The sequence below is a fragment of the Sebastes umbrosus genome, chromosome 6 (assembly GCF_015220745.1).
Source record: "Sebastes umbrosus isolate fSebUmb1 chromosome 6, fSebUmb1.pri, whole genome shotgun sequence".
NCBI classification, from domain to species: domain Eukaryota; kingdom Metazoa; phylum Chordata; class Actinopteri; order Perciformes; family Sebastidae; genus Sebastes; species Sebastes umbrosus.
Window position 1 is genome coordinate 29,134,667 of NC_051274.1, and position 26,419 is coordinate 29,161,085.

Genomic DNA, 26,419 nt, shown 5'->3' on the forward strand with positions numbered 1-26,419 from the left:
ATCACGATATGACGTCATGACAGTCTATGCATGTGCATGGACTGTCATGACATCACATCATGACATTCTACGCACATACGGTTGAGCCATAGAATGCTTTTTTTAAGACGCAATTTTAAGATGCATTTGCCTCTTTATCTTTGTATTAATTCCCTTATTTATTTACGCTTCTGTTTAATTCTTCCTATTATTTATTTATGAAATTGTGTTTTTATTATATTCATTTATTTTTGCATTTATATATTATTTATTTATTTTTACTTATTTAGAAATAAATAAATGCACAAATACATAACTAAAAACATGCATATTTATGCTTATTTATTTACGCTTCTGTTTAATGTTTCCTATTATTTATTTATGTAATTATGTTTTTATTACATTTATTTATTTTTGCATTTATATATTACTTATTTATTTTTACTTATTTATTTATTTATTTATTTATTTTAGAAATAAATAAATGCACAAATACATAACTAAAAAACATGCATTTAATATAAATATAAAAAAATATATAATATATAAGTATATTAGTATAATAAAAAATAAATACAAAAATTAAAAATGAATTAATACAAATTAGACAGTGATTAAGACAATGGGAATGCCAGCTGGAGCAGCCAATCATCAGTCTGGGACTCGACACCGAGGAGCCAATCAGCAGCCGAGAAGTGGAGCTGCAGTCTGAAGGAGGGCGTTTTTAAATGAAGGAGAAGGACCACGCTAGAACCAGCTACCAATTATCCACCAGGACACCTGTCGAGATGGAGCCGAGCTGTAACCAGTTAGCTTCAACATTTAGCCCCAGGTTACTCTACAAGGTGAGAGAATAACTGCTAAAGTCCATAGGTGCTGACATACAGGCACTATGCATGTTATTATCATGCTATGATATTTGTAACATTGTGGGATAACACTTTACAATAAGTCACACAGAAATGTGAGTAGTTACCAGGGAACACAGGAGGAACTAACTGCTAGTGAACCATTAGTTAATGAGTAGCTCCTAATCTAATTGTATAGAGTAGCTAGTTAATTGGTTAATTGGCCCTTTTCACAGCAGCCATTTTGACATGTCACTGCAGGGTAAACTCAGGTGTAATTAATAACATTAATTATGGCCCTGTTACATTAAAGTGGGCCAGGTCCCTGGTACTGTGCATGCTGGATCACTGGAATGGTTATAATGAATCTTTATCAATTACACCTGTGTTTACCCTGCAGTTACATGTCAAAAGAGCCTATTGAGAAAGGAGAGGAACAAATAAGGAACGACTTGATAATTGATGAATCATTAATAAATACTTCTAATAATATAAAAAAAATGGTAAGCACAAGATCATTTTTTTTCATTTTCATTTCAAAAATGTATTTCGAACATGCAGAATTATAGTCCTCCATTAGGAATTATTAGAGATGTTTATTAATGATTCATCAATTATCAAGTTGTTCCTTATTTATTCCTTGTTTCTCAATTAACTAATCATTAGTTACTCTATAAAACTTGATTGGGAGTTACTCATTAACTAATGGTTCACTAGCAGTTAGTTCCTCATTTGTTCCCTGGTAACTACTCACATTTTTGTGTAAAGTATTAAGTGTTACCCTCTGTGGGATTAATTTAATTTGTTGATTCTAACAGGTGTATAAGGACATCCCTGTTCTGACTTGAGCAGTGCAAGGCTAGGCTGAATATTTTAAACCCGTTATTTTACCGCATTGTTTTGTGTTTTTCAGGTGATGGCATTTTGTTTATATTTATATCTTATTTCTTATTCCATGGCAGATCTACTACAAAAATGTCTAAAAGGATGTTGAACCCCATGGATGACCTGCCCTGCCGAGATTTACAAGATTTCTGGTATGAAAATATGTACATTTTCTATTTTGTTATTGTAGAACATGTATTACTATGACTTGCAAAATTATCTTTTAAATTGACAAACATCATATGTTTGATTGATGGTGCAATTCAAACGGGATCAAAATATTATTTGTCTCTCTCCGTAGACTACCGTACATATTTTTTCTAAAATAAGTCCCATAGTGGTCCACTGGAAGGGGCGGGACTTTGCCTCTCTATTCTTAATCCCGCCTACGAAGCGCTGATTGGCTCGGTTATTTCTCCAAAAGGGGAAACAGTTGTCAATGAGCACAACACAAGACATATTTGAATTTCTCAAAAACAGAGAGGATGACGGCTACTGAGGGCTACAACCAGTTTTTTTGTTTAGTTAGAAAAGTGGTACATTTTCCAGAAATGTAAATTTGAGTAAACTGAATTTAAGCAGGTTAATCCTCCACCTTCATGTGTTTATTGCTGAATCTGCAGCTGCATTCAGCTTCCTGTATAACGCATGTATGAGGCAGCAGGTTGGGTTTTACAGTAAGAGTCTGATTGTGGTTACACTCTCTTAAAAGCACATATACATTTTACATAATGTTTCCAGTGGAGGCATTTAGCAGAGGCTCTTTTCCAGAGTGTTACAGTAAGTGTGCCGTCCTGTGAGTCTCTCTGATGGGGTTCACAGTGACGGGTCACTGAACTCATCACCAGTTAGACTTCACTTGCCACACAAGCATATTGGATATATAAGGAATCCCTTGGTACCAACCATGTCATACTAGCTTGTCGGGAGGGAGGCTAAATGACGCTTCAAAGTTAGGCAAAATTTTGGCGAGGATAAACTTGCTTGGCCATTTTCAAAGGGGTCCGTTGACCTCTGATTTCAAGATATGTGGATGAAAATGGGTTCAATAGGTACCCACGAGTCTCCCCTTTACAGACATGTATACAATGACCTGTTGTGACCTTTAGGATAATCACAGCCCCATGAAACTTTACAGCCACTAACTAGAGACCTAGAGCATTCAGAGGATGGATGGCTTTTCTAGCTATATGGACAATAAGGGGGTTTCTGAGCAGTTTCCAGAACAGAAGTGTTCGCCATCTCTCTATGACTCTTGAAAAAACAAGGGCGATAAAGAGCTGGTGCCTGTTATATAATGTGCACAATGCGAGTGTTTGTGTGTTAATGTCCGCCAAACTGTGTTTTGTAGTAACGTACAAGTGCCACAGGGTAGCAGTAGCTACATTGGAAGTACTGTATTGGAATTTTCCACAACATATTCCTGCAAATAAAAATGTGATTAGGGTAGCACATCCCAGATTTCAAAATCAATCATGGAGAACAAAACACTAGCATTTTTACTTGTTTAATTGGCTCACATCACAATAGACATGCACTTACGCATTTCGGTACGGAGCCTTCTTCTGAGCGTTTGAAGTTAACAGATTCAGTTCAGTAATTTACACAAGGGCAGAGTTAACACACTGCTGGGAGTTGGATCCAATTATTTTGGAACTTTTCTTTTCACATAGCTAGATACAGGGACCAATCTGATCCAAACCCCATTACATACAATGTTGAGCTCCACAAAACACTGTCCCTGGCCATTATTGGTTCACTATTAAGACCATACACTAGATGGCAGTAAGGGAACACTTGAATAAATATAAAATATATAGGCTGGTTTTACGGATGATCCTGTATCATCAAGTGGTCAGTGGTCATCTCCGTAGTCTGTAGGTTGCAAAAGACTAGTCCTAACCTAAAAAGCATTTTAAGCCGAAGTCATCATTCAGTCCATTTGGTGTCACAGTGTTCAGTGTGTGTATATCCAAAACATTTCCCTCTGGGCCAATTTCCTTAAAATATCCCCTCCTCTAGCAGGCATCGGGACTTTTTCAATCCCACAGAATTTTAAGGAAGAGAGTGAACCGTGGTTTGCTTCAGCTTAATGTTTTGCAATTGCATAATCCATATTGTCTGTGCGGATTGCAGTTTTGTGCTCAGATATTCGTTGTTTGAGGGGTCGTTTTGGTTTGTCCGACATATGCAAGACCGCAGGGACACAGTAACATGTAAATCACATGTGTTGATTCACAGTTTATGAATTCCCGATTGGGAACTTTCCTCCCGTCGTGAGGATGATTGAACGATTTTGTGTTTATTGTATTGTTGCAGCAGGCACAGTTACCACAGTGATACATGCCAGTTGTTTTCAGACATGTGGTTTTGTTTGGAGTCATATTTTTGTACATGACAAAGAACAAGAAAATGGGTGGGGATTTGCAGAAATCCTTCAAAGATGCTTCTTCTGCCTGAAGCACATGTAAGTGTCTCTTGAGTGTCTCTTTAATTTGCAGAGCACTATATTTATGATTTGAAATCAGTGCGGCCAGGATGGACTTCAGAGCCAATCAGGGGATGTAAAAACCACTCATAACATACCTCACACCACAGGAACATCTGGAAATATAATGTTTAGATCCATCAATATATCAGGATTGTCAGGAGGGAGGAATCAGGCCCCAAATCAGCTTGATTCTCGTATAGTGTGTACCCGGCATTAGCTGCTAAATGCTCCACTATGTTCACCAGCTAGTTTAATGAAATGAAAACAGCTGGAAACAGGGTCAACAGAAGATGAGTTTATGGACTGTAAAAACCAAAACAATGAGCTGAAAGAGACTAAAATGCTTAGTAGAGACGAAGGGATAATTCACTGCTACTACAAGCATGCTAATATAGAAATATGTGCCGCTTTAAATATCTTTTAAAAAAATGATTTTAAAGGATTGTTCATCAGTTATCTGCCAGTCAGTTGCTGCTCAAAAACTTAAACCGAAACCTCGGGAAAGCTTTTTGGATCCAGTTCATGTTTCTCTGAGGAGTTCACACCACATACTGGAGCAGACTTTACTGGACTGGCCTTTCAGCTTCAACGCTGACATCACAGTTGGCCTCTGAGTGTGTGTAAGCCGACATGAGAAGTGATGTCATGAATGCTCCCTGTCGCTGGCATGAAGGGATTTTCTTCTTCAGGTGTTGTGTTCGTGTAGCTGTTGAAGCCTGAGAGCTGAGACCGATTTAGACGTTTCTCTGTCCGTTTGTTAAAACAAAAAAAATACACACACACACACACACACACATAGAGGCTCTCACACAAAGCGCTCATTAGCCATGTATGGTGTGTGTGTGCCAGAAGTCATTTGTTTGTCTTTAAGCAGCTAAACTCCCTTTTATCCTGCTGATAATAGAAAGATTAGCATCTCAAAACCACAAAAGGGCTTTTTAATCAAACCTCAGGCTCTCTCTCTCACACATACACACACACACACACACACACACACACACACACACTCGGGGTCCCAGGCCTCCTGTTGTGTAGCATACGATGATTACAAAGACGATCTTGTGTGTGTGTGTGTGTTCGTGCACTGGCTGGTGGTTAACACACTAATGAGTCAAACAGCTGATGGTGTGTATGTGTGTATACGATGTGTGTGTGTGTGTGTGTGTGTGTGTGTGTGTGTGTGCGTGTGTGTTAATGTAGCTGAGATGCTAATGAGCAGAGCAGCTTTAGTAGCTGAGGACTCAATCTGCTGCAGTTTGACTCTGAACGTTTGACGAGTTCATTTCTGAATTTCAAACTTGAAAGATGGTCGTCTGTCGATGTCTCTGACGTCGAGGGCGTCAACACGAACTCCAGATACCTCCGTTCATTTAAAGCCCCCCTCCAGTGTATTTAATACATACTGTATATGGAAATAAGATTGATTGGATTATATTCACCAGAAGTATAAAACATTACATGTCCCTTATAAATTAAAAATCAAATACCACTAATTTGTGAGGGAGATGTCTTTATTCTTTGAGTTTTGGGTTGCAAAAAAAATTTAATAAATAATTCCTGACAATGATCCTGATATATTTGACTTCAGGACATCTCTGACTACATACATGCTGAAAAATCAAACATTTTTACTGTATTAATTTGGATATTTTCCAAAGTAAAAGTCCCTAGAAGTGTATGATTCAACTTTTTCCCACCGTCTAGTGTTAAAAAAGTTAACAAAAATGAATCGTAATATTGAATTGCAATACTTAAAAATCACAATACATATCAAATCGGCACCCAAGTACTGTGATAGTACTGTAACAGTTGATCTGGATGAAACTCCCTTGACTCCTCCAGTAGCGCTGCGAGTGTTAAGAGCCGGTCCACTCGTCCTGTTAAATATCTAAAACATTAAAATGTATGCATTTTCCAGCAAATCTCTGAATTTCTCCGCCCGTTACGACAGTGTGAATCAAAGAGCAGCCAATTATCTCAGGCAGTGCTGAAAACCCTCCAAACACTGTAAGAGGAAAACGGAGAGAGTGTTGCACCCTCCTAATGGATTCAGGTTTGATTTTCTTTATTAAAGACGACGTGCTGTCTATTAAAAAAAAAAAAGACCAAAACTCATTTACATGAATGGAAACCAGAGGAATCAACCTCCCAGTCACAGCTCACTGAGATTTTCATGCTTGGAAATAGTGTCTCTGTGAGACTAATTGGGACAAGACTAATAAAATCTACACACACATACTGGAGGTCTTTTTTTGTCTCTTCAGCTGCTAGACGAGACAAACTCTACAAGTCTTTGTATAATCCTGAACCGCATCAGTGACTATTGGTGTCAGAGCAAACACACAAGCTGGTCTGTGTGTGTGGTTGAAAGAGGTTGGTGTCATGATTTGTATGGTTGTTTTTCAGACAGATTGTAGCTATGCATCACTACTTAGAGCAAAGAGAGAAGGTGTGTGTGTGTGTGTGTGTTCACTCTGGTGGTCCAGACCTTTTAGACAGTAAACAACTCATTCATTATTCAGAACCCGCTCCCTCTCTCTGCTAACCCTCCTCCCTCTCCTCCTCATCAACTTGTTTGTGGGCTCTGTCGTTGTCAAAACTCTTCAGGAAAACAGATAAAATCTGGCTGCTTCTTAACTTATTGATCATTGGAAAAGGTCGTGCAGGAAGCGTGATGCATGCGTATGAAACGCTTCCTGTCTGTGAGTTGTGTCTTTGTTCTCTCCGACTCTCCTCTGAAGTGTTTCCTGCTCTGGCTCCGTCTCAGTCCGGTCCTTCTGTTCGGCAGAGAGACTGACTCACTTCACAGTAAATTGGATTTCCTGAACTCTGATTAGTTTGTGTTTGTAATTGAGTTTGCTGATGAGACGTCTTTCCCACAATACCGCATCATCCGATTCAATGCAGTTTACTTTATTTCAGACCAGCTGTCCAGACAGCTTTTATTTCATTTAGATTAGACTTCTCAATATGTACAATAAACACTTCCCACATCAACAAGATAAAGAGCCACACTCTTTTACAACACAGAAAAACAAGTATTTTTATTAGGGGTGCACCGATACCGGATTGGATATCGGGCCGATACTGAGTCAAATAGCTGGATTGGTGACAATGTGCCAATCTATTCAATTAATTTCTATGTTTATATTAGGGCTGTCAATCGATTAAAATATTGAATCGCATGATTGATCGCAAATTAATCACACATTTTTCATTTGTTCAAAATGTACCTTAAAGGGAGATTTGTCAAGTGTTTAATACTCTTATCAACATGGGAGTGGACAAATATGCTGCTTTATGCAAAAGTATGTATATAGTTTAGGGCTGTCAAAGTTAACGCGATAATAATGCGTTAACGCAAAATCGCCTTAACACCACTAATTTATTTAACGCAATTGATCTTTGTGGCGGGCTCAGTTTTAAATCCTGAGTGAAGATACTGGTATCATATGAAACAAGTAAACCTAAGGAATCCATTGGTACCGACCATGTCATACTAGCTTGGCAAACTGTCATGGCCATTTTCAAAGGGGTCCCTTGACCTCTGACCTCAAGATATGTGAATGAAAATGGGTTCTATGGGTACACACGAGTCTCCCCTTTACAGACATGCCCACTTTATGATAATCACATGCAGTTTGGGGCAAGTCATAGTCAAGTCAGCACACTGACACACTGACAGCTGTTGTTGCCTGTTGGGCTGCAGTTTACCATGTTATGATTTGAGCATATTTTATGCTAAATGCAGTACCTGTGAGGGTTTCTGGACAATATTTCTCACTGTTTTATGTTAAGTGATTTCCAAATGACACGCCTAAAGTAACAAAGGGGGTCTTACAAATGACCGTGTCATTCATACGCCATTTGGTGCGACCGCGCTGGTAGATTAGCGTCCCAGCATTGATTTGGTGATTTCCAGTTCACAAGACATCCAGGGCTAAATCTGGTTGAAAGGTTTAGGTTACATGTAATGCTTATTTCAACAGCATTTGAATAACAGTAATTGAATGTGTTCTGCTTCACTCTGAAAAACAAATTGAGCTCAGTTTTTAACCGAGATGTCTTTTGACCTGCAATCACCACTTTATGCCTACTGGGAATGTACGGAGGTACAGCACTGACATCACACATGAAGTCTGAAACATAACTTTCCACTAATGAGACAACTTAGAGCCAGTAGTTCAGAGAGTGTGGGTGGAAGTCATCGGAGAAGTTGAGTTGTGCATTGCAAAACCTTCCGCGGTAGCCAAATGTTGCCTGCTAAATCTGATGTTTACTGTTAATATGTGAGTTTATTAAAACATTTTCTGAGATCAAACGTCACTGGAGCTACTGGGAGCTGGATGTGACCTCCTGTTTACAATATTTAGGTAGTTATTAATGCACCAAATGTCTTTATAACATACATAAAGGAAATCTTCCTCTCTTCTGTGTAAAGTGCAACGAGGCGTCTAGAAAATTAACATTGCACCTATTTTAAGACCTACTCACTTGGCTACTTTATCTTTACTCCTTCTTTTAGGAGGTGGCAGCACGTGTTCTTCTGGAGTCTTGAAGCTTGATAATATTTGTCCATAGACTGTATATAAGAAGTGTTTTTTGTCCGTCTCCATCTTGGTTTGTGGACAGATTGGAAAAGATGAATGAGGACGAGAGCAGTCTGTAGTCTGTAAAAAATTGATTCACCTATGTATCACGATTTTGAAATAGATTTTTTTAAAGCCAGAATCTATATATTTGCGTCATTTGAGTGTATTTTGAGGTAGAAGGAAGTTACCGCTTTTATTGTTGTAGTCTGAGTAACGTGACATCATATCCGTTCCGTATCCTTCAACCAAAACAAACCGCAGCGAACCGAAACGAGAAAGCAGGCGGAGGGTCTGCGTGGATCCGACCTGCATCCTCACATGTTAAATCCAAAGTGGTAAACACTACACATCCAGTAAAGTATGGAAACACTTTGGGTTTCATACATTGCAGGAAAAGCAGAGCTAGACATCACGGCTAAAGCTGCATGCTAACTCTGTCATGGACAGGAAACGTTATCGTATTGCGCCAACGTGCGGTCAAGCCGGCCGTCACTCTCATCTCCGTGGTCAAATGGGCCGACGCTACAACTGTAGAGCACCCATATACTGACATTTATGTTAAATGCATTCAAACGGCCCCGATGGAGCTGACCATGGATGTATAAGGAGAACGGAGCTGACGGGAGAGCTAGAGACGGACTTGGAGAAGTTAGAGGAAGTATACACGTGTGACTACGTCCGTTTTTCAAAATAAGGTGTTAACAAAGGGAACTGTATATACAAAATACATATATGGAAATAAGATTGATTGGATTATATTCACCAAGTATCGTGATATTATTGAAACAGGAGATAGGTGTATCGTCCAAGCCCCAGTCTGTAACCTAAAATATGGACTTCCTGTTGTCTAAAATAATAAGAAGTGGGGAAGCAGGTTGTTGGAAGAAGACCAGAGAGAGAACCAACTTTAAATATATCAGAGAAAGATATCTTGACATGATCCATAGTATGAATATTCATGGTCTCCAGCTGATGATTACTGTGATTATTAAGTCTTTAAACATCAGCAGGAGTCATTGGCCAGCTACTGTATTTCTCAGTCTCGTCACAGGGAGCCTGAATAAGGCCTCATTAATTCAACAGGTTATAATTTAGTCTTTAGAGGAAGCTATTAACTAATCAAGAGTTACACTTGTTCTTAACTGAAGCCAATCAGGAGGAAATGATGGTTTCTTCTATTCGATGGGGGTCTGATACATTTTATAAAACTACCACAGAGCAAACCTGTGGTCATGTTGGAGGAACTGGGGACGACCCAGTCGTCGACTAACACAAACCGATTAGTTTAATCGACAGATCAGTAAAACTGAGTTTCTCTCCAAAGAATCACACAAAAGCACCACTTTAAATCTTGTAATTACCAGAGATGAGCTCAGCAGTTTCTCAGAAATAAGTCATTCAGCGTGAAAGAAGCTAACGAGTAATCAACTAAAGAAATCTTGGTCAACTAAGACCAAAACAACTGGTCTAAGAGGGGTCAGCCCTACCCATCAGCCTCAGCTCTACTTTGTGTTTACTGTTAATTATCAAATGTTACCATGCTAACACTTAGGGGTGGGAATCATCAGAGGTCCCATGATACATTTTTCGTAGCTATTTCATCACTAAAATCACTTCTGAGAATTTTTGAGGCGAGAAATCATCTGTGTAGATTTAGAATATTTGCAGTTTTTACGATATTAGATGGTGAATCGAACATTTGCTCCAACGTTTTCGTAGTTTAGAAGCTCCACAAACTGCTAACGCCTGCCGGGGTCGCTACCTCGCCAGCCGGGCAGTCACGCTCACAGACTGCTATGAGCTGGCTGGAGCTCTCTAGAGACCGGTCTCGTAGACGAGGGGCTTTTATTTCCTTGTTGACGGATGGTTTTGTTTAAATATCACAACACAAACGTCTATTATAAATGAACGGGAACATGTGTTTATCTGCCTTTTTGGAGTTGAAAAGCTCCACAATCGCCCGCAGTTGTAGCTCACTCAAGAGCCAGTGATGCTCACAGAGCGGCTACAGAGCAGCAGAGTGGCGAGGGAAGAGCAGAGGGAAAGAGCCGCCTCTGACGGGGCAGAGAGATAACCTGCTGAGACAACATGATCATTTTTAACATGACTCTAATATCTGTAGGGAGATCAGTCCACTGTTTTGTTGCTGTAACTGAAAAAGCAGTAAATGTTGTGGATCAATATTTTATATTTCCTCAGTAGTATGTAGTAGGTCGTTTCGAATACAGCCTTAGTCTTGTTTATTTGTTCATTCAGTATTAATCCATGATGGACATGTTGTTTTCCTTTTCCCTTCTAGAGGTGAATCTTTAATGTCCCCATGGTTCACAGTTTGCATCCCAGCCAGTAGTGTAACAGAGGAAACATATACACATAATAAATAAATGAAATCCTCCTCCTTCCCATCTTCATCTCTCTCTCTCTCTCTGTCTCTCTCTACATTTCCCATTTGGTCCAATTAGTCTTATTAGCAGCTGTTGAAAAGAGCTGATAATCCTCTTAAAACTAAACTCCAGCACATAAAGGCAGCGAGGGGCTCGATGGCAGCCTGCAGGAGACTAAACCTCGCTCTCTTGCCACGTCTCGCTCTCCATTGAGTCATCAGCGGGTCTTTGTGTTGTCATGGTGACCCCGTCTGTCAGCCCACCAATCGCAGCATTGTTTCCCCCCGCGGTGATTGACGGGACGTGATGGTAACTCGTGGCAACAGGTTGTCAGAGCGGGGGATGATGTATTTCTGGGGGAGGGGGAGGAGTGTTGCTGCTATTGTTTTTTTTATTATACATGCAGCGTTTTGTTCTCGACCCTTTTGACTTGTGACCAGGACAAGAAAGTGCTAATCTGTTCTCTGCAGGCACTTTACACACGATTCAACACGTTCTCATGCTCATTAACTCTACTTCATCCCGCTAAAAATACTAATTATCACTTTAGTGTCCTGTTTATTACCTTATTAACAGAGATGGCTCAACATATGATGAAACATCCTGTCAGGTCATATAAATATTTTGCTATATAGTTCACATTGTGGTAAATGTCCCTTTATCAGCTGTCTTTATACCTTTTTTCTTGTGACCCCCTCATCACAGGTTGTGAACTTAGTGTGGACTTAATTTTTGAGCAGGAAATATGTTTCTTTGTAAGGTTGTTTAATTTAATAAAATTTAAAGATGCCTGAAGACATGAAAACTTTTTGTAGAAAAATAGTGTTCACATTAAGCGCGAAGCAAACTTTTCACACGGCACGATTACATACAAAGTCAATGCAAAGAGGTAAATAGACGTGAATTTGCCCCGGGCGACGTGATTGGCGCAAATGACGCATACGTGTAATTCGCGTAAGTTTAAATTTTTCAACTGGAGTGAGAAATTCACGAAAGCCTATCAGCGTTGAGATCCCCCTCCTGTCGTCACTGACGTCCTGAAGTTGTTGAATCAGAAATGGAAGAACAAATCTTGTATCTGTCTGTGGTCACCCAGAGCTATGATAGTGCATCATATCGGTATAGAGACCGGACCAAACTTATGCCTAGATGACTTCATGTTGAGTACTGATGGATGGAAATCTGCATCATTATGTAGTTATTTCGGCATCATTTTGATCTGTTTATTGCAATTAAATCACAGCTCAATCTGTTTATTTTGCATTTATACCGCTGTAGCAACGTGTGGCTTGCTAGATACAGTCAGTGCAATGGCACTGTATGTGAATACAGCTCGCCGCCGGGTGATGTTCTGAACCCAGACACAACAGCGTTTGGTTTTCTGACATATCTGGGACTTCCACAACATGTACAAAGCAGCAACAGTGGTTATTTCTTCCATGGTTGATGGCGGAAAGAAAAGTTGTTGTTGGTATCTAAGTTCCTTCTCCTCTTCAGCGCGTCTAAAGCGAGTGACATGAATGAACACAAATGATCCCGGCGGTCCAACTTGCATGAGTAAAGCGAGGCAAAAATTTGCTTCGCTCTTGTTGTTCAACCAAAAATAAAGTAGTAATACTTGTTTATACATTATAAAAATTCTTGTCCGTGAGATAAAATATCGATTGCCTGTGCCAACCTTTTGTCTTAAAGCTGCACTGTGGTACCTTCATTAAGGCCTGATACACTATCTGCAGTAAGTCCTAGCTTCTCAAATGGGAGGATTTCCTGCCTTCTTGTTTTTTATCATTATAAACTGAATATCTTTTGTTTGTTGTGAGGAAAGAAGCAGTTTGAACTCCTAAGCCTTATAGATTTGTTCCTCTCAGCCTGTTGTGTTATCCACATTGATTTTGTCCATCTGTAGAGTGTCATCATTGTGATGCGTTCAGGGTCAGACATGCACAGTATAAAACACAACAGATGGATCTGGATCAATATTGATTTTCTCCTGAAAGCCTCTCGTGCATAAAAAAAACCCTCCTGTCCCGTTCAATAGAGACGTAATTGGTGTGTGTGTGTTTACAGTAGATTAACTTGTTACCAGTAGATTGTTTCCTGTGTATTAATCTCATGTTTATGGGTCAGGAGGCACGCGCAGCGCAGGACGTTAAAGCTGCATGACATTGAATACAAACTGATAGCTGATAGACAGAAATATGTAACACAGCAAAACTTCATTTTTGGAATTTGAAGAAGAAGCGAGAAGAGAAACAAACCCACTCTAACAGTGAGTCAAAAAAACAAATATAATATTTATTTATCTATCTATTAACCCTGTTTGACTGCTGACGGAGGGAGAGAGGGAGAGGAGGGGGATGGGTCCAACAAACAGGACTTTAACCAGGAGACCGCTGTTAGTGTCCCAAAGTATTGTTGAGTTATTTCGAAGTTACATTAGTGACGTGTTTTAGTGACGTTTGTGATGTGTTTTCTGTACTTCTGTTACGTTGTTTGCGTACATATTTTACTTAGTTTACGTACTTATTTGAAGCCCAACCATGATGTTTTTCCTAAACCTAACTGCGGCTGTAAGCGTAGGTTTGTTGCCTGAACATACCCGCAGCTGTTTCACGGTAATGGCATGTGAAAAGCCTAAAATGCGTTATCATGACACAAGGAATGTCCTTAAAATGTCGTGTTATTTATACGCCTTTCCATGAGATCAGGTTGGCACACTAGTATCCTGGTTATTCTGTACCAACAGAGATTAATCAGACACATGGATGAGTGTTTACAGGCCACAGTATCTTGGCGAGAAAAAACTGTCATGGCGCTTTTCCAAAGGGGTCCCTTGACCTCTGACCTCCAGATATGTGAATGAAAATGGGTTTTATGGGTACCCACGAGTCTCCCCTTTACAGACATGCCCACTTTATGATAATCACATGCAGTTTGGGGCATGTCATAGTCAAGTCAGCACACTGACACACTGACAGCTGTTGTTGCCTGTTGGGCTGCAGTTTGCCATGTTATGATTTGATCATATGTTTTATGCTAAATGCAGTACCTGTGAGGGTTTCTGGACAATATCTGTCATTGTTTTGTGTTGTTAATTGATTTCCAATAATAAATATATACATACATTTGCATAAAGCAGCATATTTGTCCACTCCCATGTTAATAAGAGTATTAAATACTTGACAAATCTCCCTTTAAGGTTAATTTTGAACAGATTAAAAAATGTGCAATTAATTTGCGATCAATCGTGATTAACTATGGACAATCATGCGATTAATCACGATTAAATATTTTAATCGATTGACAGCCCTAAAAATAATAGACTGCCTGCCTGGATAAAAACTTCTTCTGTGATTCAAACTTCCCCTCTCTCTCCCTGCGTTATCCCTCGAGGTCTGCAAAACACTCAAATAAATGTTGATCCTTTTCAAATGAGGATTTCTTTAAACCCAAAATTCTGCATTGAGCTGAGAACCTGAGTTTCACTGCTCTGTGAGTTTTGGTGCTGCACTGTGTTTCACCCTGAAGTTCACATTATAAACCAGGAACAGCTGCTCCTGCTTCAGATCAGACCACCTGAATCTGATAACGCCCACAGAGCTGCTCACTTTATGCAGATCCTCCGCCACCAGGACTTGAGAGAGGCTCAATTTAAGGCCCATTAACATTCATGAAAACACTGTCCCGCTGCTCCCACGCACATTCCCTCTGACATCCAACTTGTCTCCAACTGCAGCCTCTCGGAGAAGAAGCCTCAGCTCGGGGGGGGGGAGGGACGCCGTCCTCGGGATGTTAATTACCCCACAGTCACCGGCGGTGAGTCATGCTGTTAATTTATTTCTCCCCATGTGTTGTTACTTGTGCCGCAGCCCTGGAGTCTTTGATATCCACACTGATAAAACTTAATTAATTGTATAATTTCACACCTGTCTGCGTTTGCAGTGATGCTGCCGCTGCTGCTGAGTGGGGTTGTGATTTGTGCTGAGTGGTGCATGTTGGCTTATATCAGTTGTTATTGTCCTTTATAGACACAGAGAAGCATTAGTGTGGTCAGACCTGGTGGAGTGTTGTTCAGATCATTTAATAAAGAGCAGGTGGGACGCATTCAGATAAACTTCTGCTTCTGATTTGCTGTCTGATCCATTTCCACCTTAAATAAGTATACACATGAGCTCTCTGTCTCTCTGCAGGCTCTTGAGTAATCAAGATATTCTCCCTGACAGGCTGTAAATGAAACCAGGAGTAGAGTAGTAAATCCTACCGAGTGGCTTCATGAAACACATTTTAAACCTTCTTCACTACAGAGTCAAAGGCTATATTCTACACCTCATACTATACTAGTAGTACGTACTGATTCAGCCAAAATGTAGCATGTATTTAGTATGCAAACAAAAGCAAAATTCCCAGATCCCCTTTCAAGAGGTAGAAATCCCATTTGGCACACTTTGGATATCCAAGTGGCCAAATGCAGAGTCCGCCTGGTCCTATCTTACTAAAACCTTTGTAGAATCTATGTGCTTTGTGTTATTTATATCTGCTTTGGCACAGTTGTAGTCAAGGAGTTGCTGAATGAATTCAGTGGCATCTCTGTGCATGGCATCATTGCTATAATGGTGTTATCCACTGTCCAATCTAGAAAACATTTTAGGTGAGGATAAAAATATGTATTAATTTTTTTGGTTCGTCACAATGTACTCACGCATAGTAACAGTCACAATGTGACTGACACTGAGGATGAATTCTCTGAGGTCTTACCTATCCATAGAGACCTAGATCATGCATATAGACCTGGTAGTTGTGGAGCTATTCTTGGATTTATTTTTGGTATGTCTGTCTAGGTGAATCACACCTTCCACCGCCCTAGGGCTTAAAGCTGAAATAGGCGAGATTGGAGCAAATATGATTTAAAAAAAGTTATTTTTATAAAACGGTTGCTATAACGTGACAGTAGTACGAGAAACAGGTAACCTGAAAAAAGTCTTGAGATCTCGAGATTTCACAGACCGGAGGATAACAAGCAGTAAGAGCTGATCTGAGGTCTGCTGTCTATGGGAGCCGGCTGTCAATCACTCGCGAACTCCGATCAAACGGTCAAACAAGACAGCGCTGATCAAATATGAATCAATATTATGTTACGTTAATGCCTATTTCTCGCCTCAAATGTTTTCAGAATCATCTTGTAGTGCACGGTTTAGCTGTAAAATGAGATAGTTTGTGACACGGCAGCCATTGGGAAATCTCTTGAAGGAACGCCAAGTTCCGATCACATGACTAGGAATGCTCTCTTTCAATGAAACAACCTGTGATTGGTCAAAGTCTCCCGTCACAAGCTAGATTCTTTTAAGACTGAAAACAGAGCCATGAGGAGGTGCAGAAGTCTAGTTTTCTCTCAGAACACTTGAATTACAATATGCAATATACTGCCTACTGCAGCTTTAAGAGGTTAACCTAACTAAGGGGTTTTCTTCTGATCCTAAGTGAGTGGCTTTGTTGCCCCCTGCTGCTACTGCACATTTAATACAGGTGTATTCACATCTCTGTGAGGCAAAACGTGACACTGACACGCTGTCTTCTGGCGGACAGGTGAGTCTATTACACGCTTTGGCATGATATCGGGTTGGAATATTAGTGGAATATTCATTGTCATTAATCATGTAAACCATGTAGGAATATTCTTATCAGAATAAGTGCCCAAACTAGAATGTTTCGTGCATGTAAAAGTAGTCCGTTTCCTGCACTAACATGCATTTTTAATTTCCAAAGTCAATTCAGTTTGGCAAAATATCTGCAGAGGAATTTACTGCCCAACCCAAATACAACAGAGCCGAGAGGTGGGCGGTTACAGTCGGTTGCAGTCAGCAGACATTTTTACTTGTCAGCTGTATTTAATAATGGTGGGATTCCATTCAGGATGTTGCTATTGTGCTTTTCTTGCTATAACAAGCTGCAGTTTCTACCATAAAAAAAGGTCTTTGTCAGGTGAAACTGTCTTGAGTCATCAGCAGGTTCAGGACTGTATCCATAACAGCTTTAGGAGCACCCTGGTCTCCTAGAAATTATGTTTTATACACCACTCATTTACTTTTCCAAGTACCTCTGGGGGAAAATGTAATTGCTGCCACGTCTTGTAAGTCCAGTTCAGCACTGGGACTCATAACAGAAGGACCAGAATGACCTGACACAATTATTTCTCTCAGGACACTTTCTAAAGAGACGGAGGAGAAACCGTTGTTGACCTTTTGTAAACAGCATAAAAAGAGTGTTTGTGTCGATGTTTGCTGCTATGAAATGTGTGTGAGACAACTGCTGGTTGTGTTGGCGTGTTCCAGTGTTGTTGGTATGTTGCTGTGCGTCTGTGTGTGTGTGAGTCAGAGGTATTGATTAAAGAGCGAGCTGGCTGGCTGCAGTTATTAATATTTGAAGCCGACTTCTAATGGAGGCCTTTGAAGCCGAACGGTTTGAAGTGCTCCGACATGTAGTGAAGGTTCAGTCAGGACCAGAATCACTTTTAACCCCAGCCTCAGCTTTTCACCCAAATATATTCTAATAGAAACACATCTAGCTGGGAAATAACCACAAAACCATCAGCTGAACGGATGTATTGGGTTTAACTGGATTATTTATTTCTTCTGGAAACACGGCGGCTGTTAAAATGAAGAAGGTTGCCGCTGTGTTTTGGATTCTAAAGGTTAAATTCCTGCATGAATATGAGCCACAGAAACAGACTTAAACACAATGTTTTCTTTGCATGTCACACTGCAAGATCAATTTAGAAACGTCTCACGTTGAGCAATGTAAGTCTGTTGAATCACAGCGCTAACATTAATACTAATACTAATACCAACCCATAGAAATACTCTGTTACAAGTAAAAGTCCTGCATTCAAAATGTTCTTTCAGTAAAAGTATGTAGGTATAATCATGAAAATGTAGTTAAAGTATTATAACTGTAACTGTTATACTCATAGACTGTATATAAAGATGGACAGCACATCTCCACTTCCTCCCTCTATATAAAAGTGAAGCCGGATACGGGAGCTGCAATCTTGAGATTTTGACATAATTTGGAGCCAGAGTCTGCTCAGGAGTGATCAGAGGATGCAGTATGCCGGACTCAGCGTTATCAAATCACGAGCCAAGCACGGCCGCAACTTGAACAAGCATGAGCCACCTAGCTGCTACGTTAGCACCGCTGTAGCTGTTTGGCTTGAAAGACGCAATAATATCTCTATAGCTACAGTTCTGATCATACTGACACATGTTCTATTACACAGACTGGTGACGGTTGTGGAAAGTTAAAGTTACAATTCCTCTCGTACAATTCAGAGCCTCGGCCTGCGACTACTTCACTCAGAGCAGCTGTCAATCACAGCTGTCAATCATGACGTCCCACCCCCTTTTTATAGCATCAAATAACTCATTAAATACAAACTGATCAGAAAAATTAACACTTGAACAAACATCAGCGTGATAAGAACTACCTGAAATGACAGAAATCATCTTTGGGATAAATTTATTTGACTTTGACTTTTTAGTTTGGCCCATCCACTAACATGGAGGGGGCGGAGTTTATGACCTATACTGCAGCCAGCCACCAGGAGGCCATCCAGATGTTTTGGTTTTACTTTTTGGGGAGCTGTCATGTCGTCCATCTATGGTTACTATTAAATATTCTATCATTAGATTATTATTACTCATGCATTCATGTAAAGGTACGATTTAACTGTTGTAGTTGGTGCTCTGGAGCTCATTTTGAACTATTAACTGATGATTATTTTCATTATGGATTCATCATCATTGGTTGATTCCTAAATGTCGGACCGTCAGAGACATTGAACAGATTGTACAGGCCTTTAGCCTTTGTTCTCAAGTCTCACATTTTGACCTGGTAAAGAGCTAAAACAACAGGCAGATATTTCATAGTTTCACACTTTCAAATAAAGTTTTTAGCCTCCACATGACAAAAGAAACCTACCTGAGTCCTGTCTGAGCTGATCTGGGCTCAGTTATAATAATTCATATGCAGTCAGAACACAATCAGTTCTCCTGCAGACTCACACACACAGATGTAAGCAGATGTGTGTTACATTATTCTTTAGTTTTTGTTTTCTGTGTGGTGTTCACAACTTCAATTGATCAACCTTTGATCCTCCTCTCCTCCATCCACTGAGATATTGATAAGACTGCTCCCTGCAGGAGCCATTACTGCTGACTCTGAGTGTGTGTGTGTGTGTGTGTGTGTGTGTGTGTGTGTGTGTGTGTATGTGCGTGTACGTGTGTGTGTGTGTGTGTGTGTGTGTGTGTGTGTGTGTGTGTGTGTGATACTCCCTCCTGCTGTGTTGGTCCATTTCAGCCTCTTCAGGTTCTGCTTTAGAAGAAATAAACCTTCATCTATTATTGAATGACTGGAAAAAACTGCCTGATTGCAAAAGTCAGAACACACAGACAGAGAGGTGAACAGGCAGACAGACAGGCAGGTTGTGGTGTAGACAGGCAGGTAGACAGTGGCGGCACAATGTAGAAAATAATCTCCTTTATCAGTATTTGTATCAGATGTTGTGATGGTGATTTGGCTTTCAGGAACATTGTTTGTGCTTCTGGAGCTGATAGTGGTCTCATGTTGGTTGTAGTTCCACATGAATCAACCTGAAAGAGTCGCTGCAGCAGATTCTGTACTGCATTAAAAGTACTAATACCACTCTGTAAAAATACTCCACTACAAGTAAAAGTCCTGCATTGAAAACCTGACTGAAGTAAAACTCGCACCTCCTGCGATTTGACTATTTCAGTAGGCCATATGGCGATTTTGATAAAATTTGGATTACTTGTGCAGCCCTCGTCTCAGCTCTGACTTGTGTAAAGCTTCAAGAGTCTGGTTTTGTGTCGCTCATCATGGACTTCAGGGCTCTAGAGTGCAATCATTTTGGTTGCGTATTAGGCTTGTCGAGGTAGTCTGTGTTACCGGTGTTACACGGTAGTCGGGCACACACCGATTACATTACGTACCCACCGCCTCCACCTCCTCCACCGTCGTTTTGCTTTTTTTACAGAAATAAAACCCACTTAGTTAATTTTGGCGTATCAGCGGCATGTTATCAATAGATAGTCGGACGACGGACGACACATACTGAAAGTGAAAGTGTCAGCTCAGAGTAGCTGGAGTCAGGCTCTATTCAGTAAAGATGAATATTGGGCGAAGATAAATTCTAATGTTATCACGATGTGTTCAAATGTTATCTTGTAAAATTTAGTTTTTTAGTTTTTGGTGAGAAACTTGAATAAATCCAGTTGTTTGAAGGAGATGTTGTCACAGCAATAGATAATAGATAATAGAGAGGGATTTATGACCTGTTTAACTTCATAACAAAAACCAGTATGCAAACGGTAATAAAGGAGTGGATGTTGAAGTGCATGAGATTTATTGTTTTACTTTAGTTTTTTAACGTGGTTTTGAATTGGTATCGAGAATCGTGGAATTTCACTGGTACTGGTATCCACACTATTCTTGTATCTTAACATCCCTAGTGATATTCCTATGGGAACTGACAAAACACTTAAAATGTATTATTGCGGCGCCAAAAGGGGCGGTGAAAGATTTTGGGTGCACCTAAATTAAGTGCTGGTGCACCCAAAATCTAAAAGTTAGGTGCACCAGTGCAACCAGTGTAAAGAGTGCGTCTGGAGACTGGAGATCTGTATTTCACCCTCATTTCAGAGCCTTTTTTTAACCTCCAGGTACATATTTTCTGTGTCTGGGTTCATTTGAAATGTCTTTGGCAAAGCCCGAGAGTCTACTCCGGCGTCGGGTCTTGACAGGTGAGCTTTGGCTCACACATGGGCACATAGCGTTATAAACACACACACACACACACACACACACACACACACTTGTTGCTGGGTGAGGTGTGTGTGTGTGGGATTCGTGTCGAGTCAGCAGACACTGATTTGCGTTTCGGGGAGTGTCGGTGAACCTGGACTTAACCGCCCACCCCGACTGACACACACACACACACACACACACACACTCTCCCTGTTACCTGTGCAGACCTGTAGCAGACTGTCAGATAGATTCAGATCGTTTTCATGAGGATCTGAAGCACTGATTGTATCTCTGAGGCTGTTTAACACCAACAGACATCAAAACCACATCACTGATTATTACTGATATTTGTTAGTGATTATTAATTCTTAATGCTTTATTTAAACCGTTATAAAAATAAAATCTGTATCACTATATTCAACATTTTGGTGTAAGACTGGACAAGTGGTGCTACACCCTCGTTTCACCCAAATCAGGCTGTTTAAATTCATACTCTTTAATACACATTACACATATATACATATACATGTTACGTGCATCCCGTCTGTTATAAAATGTACACTTATTAGAGGAAAAAAAGGCAGACTGTGTTTAAACCCTCCATGTTTTAGAGTTTCAGTACTGTTGCCATGGTTACCAACATCTCAATAAACCTTGATTATAGTGAAACTGTTGACCGAAACTACGTTTGAGGTGTCGCCATGTGTGATTCAAACAAACATTTGCACAGATTGTGAGCCAAAGTTCATCTATACATTGAAATTAACATCTACATTGTGAGTCTGATGGGACTCTGGTGTTGGCGGGAGGCAGAAGTTATGACAGCGATAATATTTCTGTGGAAAAGTTAATTTTGTTTATCTCTGAATTTCCACAGTTCCTCCCGAGTCTTGTGAATAAAATATCATGGTAGAAAATATAGGGAGAGGATACCAGCTCAGAAGATTAATGTTGTGATTATTTACATTCAGATGTAGCTGCTTGGTAGGATTATGTGCTGCTCTTTGGTCTGAAACCGCCGTAATAAACTCCTTTTGAAAGTGAATATGAGCAGAATATGTGTACGGTGGAGTTGTGTTGGTCTGTATTATTTAAATAATCCAAGTTGCATTAGTTATTAACTTCTTTAGATAAGATACTGAATCGTGGTTAGTTCATTTTTCTGTGAATGAGGGGCTGTATGTGACATTTTGTGCGCTCACTTCCAGTTTGCTGAACCGAAGCGTCTGTTAACTGTCATGAGTGTCTGAGGAGATTCTGTGCTACAAATCATTGCTAAAGCATCAGTTGTAGAGATGATCATTACATGAAATGAAGCGAGGCCAACACACCTGGCCATGATGCTTCACCTCTAGAAGGTCGACACAGTGTTGAGTCTTTTTCCGAGATGTTTCGGTAAGAAGAAGCCAGCCATGTCTCCTAAAAAATTACATTTATATTTAAAACTGCAACCGTAATCCGGGAGGAAATTGTTTAGTTGTATGGGAACGTAATTTTGTAGGAGACACGGCCCCCGTCTTGTTTACCATGCTTTCATTTACTGTGGCATCACCGTTAATATTTATACAAGCAATGTGTTTATGATTAAATTGCATTCAAAGTTCTCAATTTTGCTCTCAAAGTGCACCAGATTGATGCATTTAACTTTAAATGTAGGCTACAGAATTGTTTCTCTAAATGCATGATGTGTCGAATGTCAACAAGTAATTGTGTTAAATGATTGTGATCTCAATATTGACCAAGTAATCCTGATTATGATCTTTGCCATAATCGAGCAGCTCTACATGATTAGTCATGTCAAATTTACTTATTGGCTGCACACTCTCAGACACTTCTTCTGTGTTTTTTTCCTATTTGAGAGACAGTGAGTTTAATTAAGACCAGTTTGCTTCACCGCCAGTTATGTTTCATATTGCAGTTTAGTGGAATGAGGACACGAGTGACTGTGTTTGGCACTGGAGTAAACTGATTAACTGGAGCCTGAAACCTTTCTTTTACTTAAATCAAGAATCAGTTTTGGAATCGAGGATCAAATCTGAGTCAAATCGGGACACCAAGAATCTGAATCAGATCAGATGGTGGAGATTTCCACCTGTTGGTCACAAAGCCAGGAGGAAGGTAGTGTGTGTTTTAGGGAAAGAAGCCGTGGTTACAAGGACGTTTGTAGAGACTGAGACTTGATTTTTATTTCTTAAAAGTGGTTCTAAACTGGATTACTTTTCTGTGGAAAATGCACCAGTTGTTGACATAGTTTAGCATCTCTTCCCGTGTGACCTGTTGAGTTGGTGTTCATTCATCCTGCACAGACTTCATGCCCTCTGTAGCTGCTACTGTATAAACCAGTTAAAGTGTTGTGTTGTCTGTGCTGTGAGAGAAGTGAAACTTGTGTGAGGTCAACACAGTGAACATGTTAAAGACTCTGTGAGACAGACAGAGTCCGACAGACCGGTGTTATCCCTTCATGCGTGTCTTAACTGGTCCATTAGCGCCAGTCTAATGTTCACACTGAGTCACACAGTTTCCTAAAGCCTCATTAGACATACACACACACACACACACACACACACACACACACACACACGCACACACACACACACACACACACACAGATTGATCCTCTGATAAAAAGGTCAGATATTGGACAGTTTGATGGAGCCTCATTAAACCCAGACTCAACTGCTGAAGGAGATCACATTGCTGATCTACACACACACACACACACACACACACACACACACACACACACACTGAGGTTGTGTGAGGTTATATATCAGATCACACACACTCTAGACCCACTCTTTCCTCCAGACGTCGACTCTTCCCTCCGTCACTCCCACCAGACTGCTTTTCCTCTCCGTCCATTTCATGTTAACTGAGAAACACGGTTAAGTAATACTTTAACTTGTGCTCTTTGGTGGATTATGTGTTTGCCGAATTATAGGAGATGCTTTGACAGATTCAGAAAAGACGGTGAATCTAATTTTATCGGTACATTTGATCAGTAATTAGAGCCGCGCTGTTATTTCGAGGGAGTTCTGCTGATAGAGAGCGACCAGCTCAGAGCGAGACCGTGCAGCCGGCGAGAGATTCATGACCTGCTTTAATCTTCTTTTCACTTGTTGACTCCATCCTTCTGGTTATCACTACAATTTATTTTTCTACCGCTTGCTGCCACCAGCAGCAAAGTTATAACCGCCTGCTCCCGCTGGATCCCAATCGTATTGGTATACTGGTATCTGATACCCTTTCTAGTATCGGTATACCGTGCAACACTAATCTCGACAGCTCAACGTTCGGACATGAGTTGTTGTTGTTGTGTTTGCTACACAAAATACAGACCATGAATTGAAAAGGCTGTAAATCAGTTGTGTGTTTCATAAGAGAGCAGCAGAGAGGAAGGGAGGAGGTGACGGAGAGATGAGTGTTATGTGGGTGGGTGATAATGTGGTTGGGGGCTGATAACACCACCTGTCAGTCTAAAGTGTTGTTGATGTGTTTTCAGTTGGATAACTAACGTGCAGCCCGTTGACTCCTGACCCTGGAAACAGGACCCGGGTCACCCAGCGGGGAGGATTTAAACTCACAGTCAGGATTATTATGGATTATCCATCTGTCAGAGATGCTGCTGGGATGTTCCCCAACAATATAAAATACATAATAGAGAGGGAATTATGACCTACTTAACTTCCTAACATGAGCTCAAAGCAGCTTCTAATATATAAAATAATTAGAACTTCTAATTCCAAGATTTTTTTTCTCAATAAAAATACAATTATTTATTTTCTAATCATTTGTGTTAATAGCCACCATAAATGACAATAACAAAGGAAGATAATAACATTTAGAGTTTTTGAACTTTAAGTTTAAAGAAAAGAAGGTTGTTGGTAAAATGGGAATATGATGTCTGACTATAGCAGAAGCTGCAGTTCAAAGGTCATCCTCCACGCTGCAGGTTCAGTCATGATCGTTTGAGTCTGAGCAGCAAACTGATAAATCTGTTTCTAGTTAGTTAACTATTTAGGTGTAGTTCACTAGCCCAACTTGTTGCATTCGCTAACTCATTGTTTTTATTTTATTTTTAATTTCCTCCACCTTAGTTTAGTGTGTTTATTTTCACAATGACATTTGTGTGTCTGGTGAATGGGTGAAATCAACGCAGTGAATTACACAAAATCAAACCGGCAGAATTAACTGTCTCTCTCACTCACTCTCTTCTTTACCGTCTCCTCCTGCTGAAGATAAATTAACGGAAAGCTGCCGATGCCGTTTTGGAGGTTTTCCGGCCTCTAACAGGTCCAGAATGACTAGGAGAGCGCAGCTTTCAGCCCAAGAGAAAACAAGAGAAAAGTCCCATAAGAGGAATAAACGAATCGCAGTGCAGCCCGGTGTGGTGTATCGGTGCTGGAGCTGAGGCGAGAGCGGCCGGTGCTGGTAGACGGTGCACCTCTAAAACGTCCCGAAACTGCATTTCAAACGGCGGAACTCGGCCACATGTCTATCCGTCCTCCGGTGCGCTGTTGCCAGCGTGCTGCGGTGCGGCTCCCTCGGTGCAGCAGCAGCCAAACGGCCGCCTCGCCAGGAGGAGACGGCAAAGAAGAGAGCGAGTGAGAGAGAGTCGGTTTGTTGCACTAATTCTTGTCTCATCTGTGGTCTGATAAACAGTAAATTGATCTAAACTGGGTTGAAAAACAATGAAATCTGGTTGCCATGGTAATGAATTACGTCTGACTATTAACCATATCCCCATTCTCTGTTTGAGAAAGAACGTTGACCAAAAAACATGAAGTAAAACTGGTTTGAGGGGGGAATTTAAAGAAGGGTGCTTCATTCAGCTGTGAGTGTGACTACAAACAGAGTTCACTCCGTCATGTAGTGGAAGTAGAGAGGGTCCGGTTTGAGAAAGGCCCGAGCTGTCGCGATGGGCACGAATACGGATTTCGTGCAGACTAAGAAATCTGTCTGAGATGAGCGAATCATGGAAAGAAACAACAGCCTGAGATACAATACCTGACCTCCCACTCCCACCCTGATGACCGGCAGAGTACCATGGCCTCAGAGTTGGAGATACTGAAGCCAATAAGACCAAGATCTTCTGCGAAGCCTCCCACATACGAGGACTGAGCACGACTTCCAGTGTGAAATAACTACAGGAAGTTTTGAGTCTCGAGCTGCCGGCAGTAGCTCAGTGAAAGTTTGTTAGGTCGAAATCAAGGTCAGATGTAAATCTACATTTTGACATTTTTACCTCCTTTTTATTGCTGGGTGAAAGGCAGCAGGTGCTCGTTGCATAAAGGTACCCCTGTTGTTGAAACGTCTTTAATACAGATAATTAGACAGACACTTAGTTCCCCTCCAGATGGGTGAACAGACGGGTGGAGGCTGATCCACAGTACCGCCTCTTACAGCAGGTAAAATATAGAT

At 40.6% G+C, this 26,419-nt stretch overlaps 1 long non-coding RNA gene across 1 annotated transcript; it reads left to right on the forward strand.

Moving 5' to 3' along the window:
- Window positions 1-480: 480 nt before the first annotated feature.
- Window positions 481-24,696, forward strand: LOC119489835. The gene is made up of 4 exons (XR_005207264.1): window positions 481-824; window positions 1,790-1,864; window positions 14,916-14,995; window positions 24,028-24,696. It is a non-coding gene; the product is annotated as an uncharacterized LOC119489835 (long non-coding RNA).
- Window positions 24,697-26,419: the final 1,723 nt, after the last annotated feature.